This window comes from Charadrius vociferus, unplaced genomic scaffold (assembly GCF_000708025.1).
Source record: "Charadrius vociferus isolate BGI_N301 unplaced genomic scaffold, ASM70802v2 scaffold15, whole genome shotgun sequence".
Lineage (NCBI taxonomy): Eukaryota > Metazoa > Chordata > Aves > Charadriiformes > Charadriidae > Charadrius > Charadrius vociferus.
This window is the reverse complement of record NW_009650064.1, coordinates 2,767,696-2,775,957: the sequence shown is the minus strand read 5'-3', so window position 1 is coordinate 2,775,957 and position 8,262 is coordinate 2,767,696.

Genomic DNA, 8,262 nt, shown 5'->3' with positions numbered 1-8,262 from the left:
GAAGGGTACTCGGAGGGTGTGTATTTGGGTATGAATTCCTTTTCCAAATTCAATGTGTGTGGTCTTGTTCAGAGATCTTAGTCGTGTCATCAAGTGGAGCACCCCCTTAGCATTACAGGAAAAAGTCTCCTTTCCGAAATTAAGTCTTACTATGACTGTTAGAAACATGTTAGTTGTAAACCTGGTGTGGGTGTGGGCTGGGGCTTTCTGGTTGGAAATCAGTCTTTTAGAATTTTGCAGGTGGCGATCGCAATCTGTCTGTTCAGAGGATCCCTGGCCATGTATTTGTGTGGTGTAGGGCTAGCTGCTGTTGATTTGTCCCTTCTGGAAACTCTTACAGTTGGTCTCCAGCACTTTTTGTGGCCATCCACCAAAAATACGTAATGCCACAATACTCAGGGTACGGTTTTTAAACTTATTTATTTAAATATAGTAGTTGCCAAGTGGTAGCTCTGCTTGCAAGAAGTGCGCATCCAAGTCTGTCACAGGCCATCACTGAAATGGTTTAGAAATTACATTAAAGGAGCTGAAGCTCTTAATTATTTTTTTATTTGATGGTTTGTTCTTTTTATTTTCCCTCAGTGACTTGAGAGGTGTAATCAGGCCTCATCTTAATCACCTTAAAGGAGTCACCTAGATTTAGCAAAATCATTATATGCAAAAAGATATGGATCCATGCATCTGCATGTACGCATACCCGAGTGTATGTAGAATAAAACCATTAGCATCACGTAAGATATTGTAAATATGAGGAAAATGTTAATGATTGCCTTCAAAATTTTGGTGTGATTGCAGAGGAAAAAAAAAAAGAAGAAAGAAAGAAAATAAAGGTGATGATGGGCTATTTTCTAAATCAAATGCAGTGCCTACATACCTACTGATTAAAAAAGACCACTTCTGTATGTATTCTTACTCTGGGAAGATATTTAAAGACTGTTTTGAAAGAGAAATAACTTCTGTGATACAGAAACATTTAAATCAGTATTCATAGCCTTGGTGAATTTTAGCTGTTTCATGATAAGGCATCTGTGGAGTCATCAATGCTTTATTCCTGTTTTATCATAGATGGGCTATGTAATGATACAGATATTTGAATAAAATAATTTCTTTTATTCTGTTTATATATTAGATGTCTAAAACAAGCTAAACTGCCACTCAGGTTTCTGAGGTGTATATGGAAATAAGTAAAAGTTCTAGACCAACTAAAAATTCCACAGGAGTGTTTTTGCCAGTGTCCACGTGGGGTTTCTTCACTTTGTTTGTGGCAGCAGAATCCCCTGACCTTTGGGACCAGGGGGGATTTTTCCCCTCCCAATCCAAAGGATCCAAGGCTGCTGTGACGCTGTATCCCCAAGGCCATAACAATACCCCTGCACACACCTGCACGCAGTGTGCACCTACACACAGCACAAACAACAAACCCGTGGCCAGCCACAAATCCACCTGAGAAGAGAGAGCAGTGCCTTCACTGCCACCTGTGTAAACATGGGCTGTGCTTAGGTGTTGCCTCCACCCTCCTTCTTCTCTCCAGTGGGCCAGGACTGATGTTCACCTGCAGTATGGGTCTGGTAGGTGCTGTGAGACAACCCATCTCCCAGCTGTTGGCCTCCAGACCCTCAAGTCCCTCAGCCATGTCCTGGTCCAGTGGCTCGTACTGACTCCTATGACCCCACTCGTGGGCTAGCCCCACTTGAAGGGTGCGAGCACTGACACGTGCACGCAAGGCCAGTTAGAAATAGGGTGTAACGATAGCGTCAGATGGACTGCAGCGATGAAGGGCAAGGCTCATGCACTGAGGTGTCATGAGTAAGCTGTCTACAAGGGACTGCCCCCCTTTATCCTTGGTTTTTCCATGCTTGTTTCTCTCCAGTCTTCCTTAGTCCCTCCCTTTATGTGCCTTTGGTGCTTTCCTTAAACATCCCATAGTAAGTTTTGCACATTGCTGCAATCCCCTTAAAAAATCCCATATTAAATTTTACATGGTCCCCAAATGCTCTCTTCTGTCCCTAAATTCTCGTTTCCCCTGTATCCTGTAAGCAGTCTCATACCCCTTCAGGTAATCCCTGAATTTGCACAGCTTTCTAGGGAGTTTCTGCACTTGTTCTAGTGGGTATTCCACCAGGGACAACGCTCTGAATCACTCCCCTGCAATGATTTCGGGACTAGTGAGTCAGCGTGCTCGCTAATTGTTCTTCTGATCTTCGCCATGGCTTTGTGTTTAATTTGCTTAGCCTTTAGTCAGATAACCTAACATGGTCTGTTACGTGAAAATATCTCTGCTGTGCCTTCGGATCCTAGTTACTGCACCAAGAACGCGGCGGTTGGAGTAGAATTCATCTTGCTTAACCTTAGATGTCTACAGTACGGGCACGGTGAACAGCTTTGGGTACCTCATCTCGCCCCGTACTTGGTGGAGATAAATGGTTATTTTAGGGGACATTTCTCCCATACTTCAGACAGACTATGATTTAAAATTTTGTTTTATTTTATACTTATCATTGTGATATGAAGGGTGGCTGGTTAACTTGTGAATATCTATCTAGGTTTGGACAGAATTGCACACAGAGGTCACTAGGTTTTAGATGAGCAAAACCAGCGACAAGTGAACACCTGGAAGTTTTTGTCTGCTATTCGGCATTGCAAAAGTCTAAAAACTTTTGAAGGGAGATGAATGAGGTTCTGTAACTGAGGACAAAGAAATTTCTGTGGATAATAGCTTGTGGGAAACTTAAAGAGCTCAGTATTATACTAGAGAAAGACGGGAAGGCATTTGAAGAAGAGAGACTTTAATTAGAAGGAAAAGACTGTGATGTGCTCACCTAGGACTTTGGGGCTTTAGAAGGTATGTGAAGAATTCTAGGACAAAATCAAAGATTGTAGCTCAAATAGCACCAACTAAAAACTGCTGAAAGTGTTGTTCCTTACTATATTAAATGAAAAAAGTACACACACTTCCTCGGAGTTGAAGATCATGCTCTTTATACACAGTTTGAAACAAACTTAGGGATTTATTTCCAAAGGTGATGAGTAATTACTGTTATATTGACTTTAAGCAGAGCTGCTGTTTTTCAGTGTCTTGAAAGTTTGATCTGGGATCTCTGTGGATTTTAGGACATAAAGTGGAAGATCTTGGGTTTTGAAGTTTTTCTTATATTAATAAATGTTAGTATCCTTAGTGATTTCATTTTGTCCAAGCCTGGAGCAGTTTCAGCAGATGCAAACGATGTGTTCTCAGTGGGTAGATGGATACGATCAGGAGTTTATAGCGTGTTGCATCATGTTTTCTACTTTTAGGGCTTGTGTGGGCAAAACCAAAGATCTTTCAGCAGACAAAGGAGCATTGCTGATTATTAAGAAGATAAATGGATGAAGATGGTATTCTGACCGTCATTGTAAAAATGTGATTAAAAACCACAATATGATAGAAAACCACAGATTTAATATAGATTTAGTAGCCATGCTGCACTCATGTATTTATTACAAGACTGACATCCAAGCCTCTAACTTGTGTTCAAGCAGAGGGGAATTATTTGAAGATGTTACTTTTTTCTAAGAGCCTTATTGTAGTATAAGACTTTTTTTTTTTTCCAGCAACCTGAAAAACACCAATTATTTACAAAACTGCATATAAGAGCTGTCATGGCATAAGGTACAAGCGAGCGGTGGGAGGTAGCGGGGGAGAGGGGATTGTTAGGTCTGCTGAGAGAGGCCGTTGCATCAAACACCTGCACGAGACAAGTCCACTAGTTCATGATAGAAACCCGTTCCAGCAGGTCCACGTCCGTCTTATGTTGGTGGCTCCAGAGCTGGACGCAGTACTCCAGGTGGGGTCTGACCAGAGCAGAGTAGAGAGGAATAGGGCCCAGCCTTATCAACAGCTGCAGAGTCTCAGTCTGAGTGCTCCTGCTTTTACTGTCCGGGGCAAACCGCTCTGGGTAGCTAAGCAGTAGCATTCGGTCGTTCCTCATTTCCCTTTCGCTCTGTTCCACAAGAACAGCTGTTTGCTGTTTTTCTGCACTTTTGAGATCTAGTGCAGAGATTGAATAGGACCTGGGGATGAAGTAGCTTCTTTGTATTTGTAGAATTGGTTTGGTCAGAGGATTACAGATTTTCCAGCAGCACAGCTTGCTTTCTCTTCTGTTTTTGTTCTCTTCACATCCCTGCTTCCCTAAATAGATCCTCAGAAATTCTTGCTTTCTCTATGGTCATCATTGAGTTTGCTGTATCACTTAGTTTTTGCTAACCAGAAAACAGAGATACTTCTTTCTTGAGGTTTCTTTCTTGACCACTTGGTGGATAAGGAACTGGCTGGACAGTCGCTCTCAAAGGGTTGTGGTGAACGGCTCCATGTCCAAGTGGAAATCAGTGATGAGTGGTGTTCTTCAGGTACAGTACTGGGACTGGCACCATTTAACGTCTTTGTTGGCAACATGGACAGTGGGATTGAGTGCATGCTCAGTGAGTTTGCTGACGACACTAAGCTGTGTGGCACAGTCAACGTGCTGGATGGAAGGGATGCCATCCAGAGGGACTTGGACAGGCTTGAGAGGTGGCAGGGGGGTGGAACTAGGTGATCTTTAAGGTCCGTTCCAACCTAAACCTATGATTCTATGATTATTTCTACCATATAATATTATCTAGCGGGACATTACCTTGAATCCCTTCAAAATGAGGATGGTCAAGCTCTGGAAGACCTATGGTCACTTTAATCATTTGCAGATGCCTACGAACCTACACTATGGTGTGAGTAGTGTCTGGGATGTATTAGGGGAAAGGAAACCTGGTCTCAAAAATGCTTGGAGGATGAGAAGAGAGGAGAGCCAAAGGGGAGGTTTATTACCAGAATATAACAAGGTTTTGCAAACTGGCCAAAGGGGTGGGGTTTGGCATGGCAGGAGTCGGGGTAGCTGCAAGGCACAGATGGAAACGGAAGGAGCATGTCAGCAGTTTTCTCACTCGGCTTGAGTAAAGACGATAGGGAAAAATCAATCTCTCTTATGCTTTAAGAATGTAAGGCAAAATATCTAAAATGCCTACTTTTTTTTTTTTCCCCACAAATGGGATAATCCAGCATTTAAGTCTGAAGGCAAAAGATTCATTGGCTCAGCTGGATATCTAAAGGTATCATATTTATAGACCAGCTATTTCAGGAATGGAGCCTGTGTTCTTTTGCATCACTTAAGGCAAAATATAACCTTGGCAAACAAAACCACTGGCAATATTTGCAGTTGCGTCATTCTCAAGTGAGTATTTAACATCAGAAAATGTTAGGACATTCATGATAAGCCACTGTTTTTACATAATCCTGTCAGTTATGGCTGTCCAGTGGCTGCGGTACAATCTCTTGAACAGAAAATGTTCACTATCACAAGTTAAAGCAGCATGGAGTAGGTAACTGGATTATGATATTGATGTCAAACTGTGGAATAAACTTAATACAGTAATTGGGTGTCTAAATGTGATTTGAAACTAGGGTTTAATCAGAAGAGTGTTTTTTTTCCCCCCAGGAATAAAAAGAATAAAACCAGGAATCTGGCTCAGTGACAATTCTTTAAATTATGGACAATGAGTAGTAATTGGCTTCAAAAGACAAATACCTTTATGGGTTTTGTGCCTTATTCTGTAGAGAGTCTTTTATGTGAACTGCCCTAGACAGAGATTTTTCACTGAGCTCTGTGCATTGAAGAAATGTCATCGTGAATTTTGGACCGAGTCAAAATCCAATCGGGTAGTCATGCCAAGGGATGCATTTATGCTGGAAGACACGGAAAAATGTGGCAGAACAGATTAGAACTAAACACTCAAAAAAAAACCCATTAAAAAAAAAAGTTTTCTTAGAATGTTTAGTAACCAAAAACTTTATTCACAAGACAGGAAGAGCTGAAATAGTGTGCAGCGGGATGCTAAACTAACTACTGAAGTCTTTTGGCGAGAAGTATCTGAAGGAAGAGACTGCCGATCAGTCAGGTTCTCATTTTATCCACCCGTCTTAGTTCAACCTACTTATCATATAATCAGAAGAGGAAGAGTTCAGCTGCCTTTAATCTGCGCTACCACACGCCAATGCCTTCACAGTTTTCCAAATTTTCTTGCAAAGCTGCTGCTTCAGTTGATACTCTGCCGAAAATGTCCCTCTGCAAAGGCGTGATGGCGAGGCGTGCCCGATCCAAGAATGGGACTTGCCTTACTCTGCGCAACTCCGTCTCTCTGAGTAACCAAGGACAATACCGATGCTGAAAGCAGTTTTCCATCCATTCCATCCTGACCCGCAGGTATATGTTTAATGCATAGCTACAAAAGACTCCCAGCTTGTCGCGGAGGGCGTTAGATTTCCCTGCTGGAGGCCGGCCATGGAAAAGCAAGGCGTTCCACTTGAGTCATTTACTCACAGATGCAATCATGCAAAGGTTGCTGGTTTAATAAGTGAGCTAATAAACAACACTTCCCAAGACTTCCCTCTTACGGAGCAATATAATCACCTGAGGTCATGCTGGTTTTCACCTCCTTTGTTTTTTGACTTTCTGACGTCAGGATGTTTTATTCAGTTCTGACAGTTCTTTAGCGGCGTGTTTTTTATCACTGTCTCCAGGAGGCAGATACCATCAGCAATGTCCAGACCTACACGTGCGTGACCTGACCACAGAATTTCACTGTCTGGAAGATCTCTTACCTCCAAAATATGGTAAAATCAGTATTAACTCCAAAATAACTGGTTAGAGATTTTGGCCCATCTGGTGTCCTAACGAAACCCACAAATTTTCCTGGGTATTGTACAGTGTTACTGAAAAAATGCAGAAATCCTCTTGAAAGCTTTCTGAAAGTCAACACAGGTGTGTTTGGTATGTGCCACATGTTGCTGGTGTGCATTGGTTGTTCAGTGACAGTGCGCAGCCTAAAAACACTGTCAGCATGCGATAAGGCTGCCAAAAGCTATCTGTTGTTCTTAAAGCACCTGAAGACGCAATGATATTGCAAATCCAATTCAGCTTAAGTATGTAGATGAATTTTCTGGAGAGGACTGTGACACTATGCCAGTTTTACAATCACTACAAGTGTCTTTCAGGTAGTTTTTTGAAGGTTTTTCTTCTACGTCCTTCGATAGTGGACTCATTCTCTTGTGCTCGGTTCAAGATTTAGAGCATCATTTTGTTTTCCTTTTTGCCGCTTTCTTTGAGCAGATCTGATCTGTTTTACCCTACACTGTGCCTTCCAGTTCTTTGTTTTTAAGCTACTTTCAGCTTAATGAAAGATGATTTTCTCACAGTTATTGTCTTACTTGAATTTTCCAAATTGATTTTTTTCTTAGGTGACAGGGCAGTTTCATTATGCAGCAAAAGTCTCCTCTTTAAATTATTTTTTTGGATAGTAATAGTATTTCCTCATTCGTTTTTTATTAATTCATTCTAGCTGTGAGTAAAATCACCTGCAAGCTCTTTGTGGTTGGAAAACAATCCTCAGGAGCCCCCTTTTTGCCGCCTGCCAATGTGATTGTCTTTTCTCCATAACCATTTATTCTCTTTTTCCATTTTTAATGGCATTTTGACCTGAGCATTTCAGATGTTCTGCTTTGCTGATCCCTCTCTGATGGTGCCACTCCATTGCATTGCAGTGGCCCACTCCTCCTTTTTCTAGCCATTGAAAAAATACCAGAAAATTCTTGGTTCTCCTAACATGTTTTACTAAAGATCCTCAAAATTTGTTTATGTGAAAGCCGAAAATCATGCCTGTCTGTGGAAAACTTGTTTTTTAAGATCTGACTTTTAAATTCCACACATTTGAGTGGTGATTTTCTTATTTCCTTCTTCTTCAAGTATTTGCTTTATGTTTATTTCCATGATGGCAGCGCATATGTGGTACTGACTGTCAGCGCATACAACTTACATGCCCAAACATTCAGAGGAACAAAAATTTCTGCATGTTAAAACCTGGTAGGCCTGTGTTCTTGTTACAACCCATCTGATGTGATTTTTGTGGGCAGAAGGGCATGTTCTTGCCATCAACAAATAATTTAGTTATTAAAGTTGGATGAACTCTTCATTGGTGCTGCTGTGTGATCAAATTCCAGGCACCCACGTCATGTTCGGTCCATAATTAGTTGTCCCTACTCTCCCATTCATGGTCATCCATGTCAAGGAGAGTGCGCTGCTGCTAATGAGGTTCTGTAAGATGTTTTAGCAAGTGGTTTTGTACTGCAGTAGCACTTGGAGGTTTTTCATCCTCACCTACTACCTTGAACTGTGTACCTGCTTCTTTGCCGTTAAT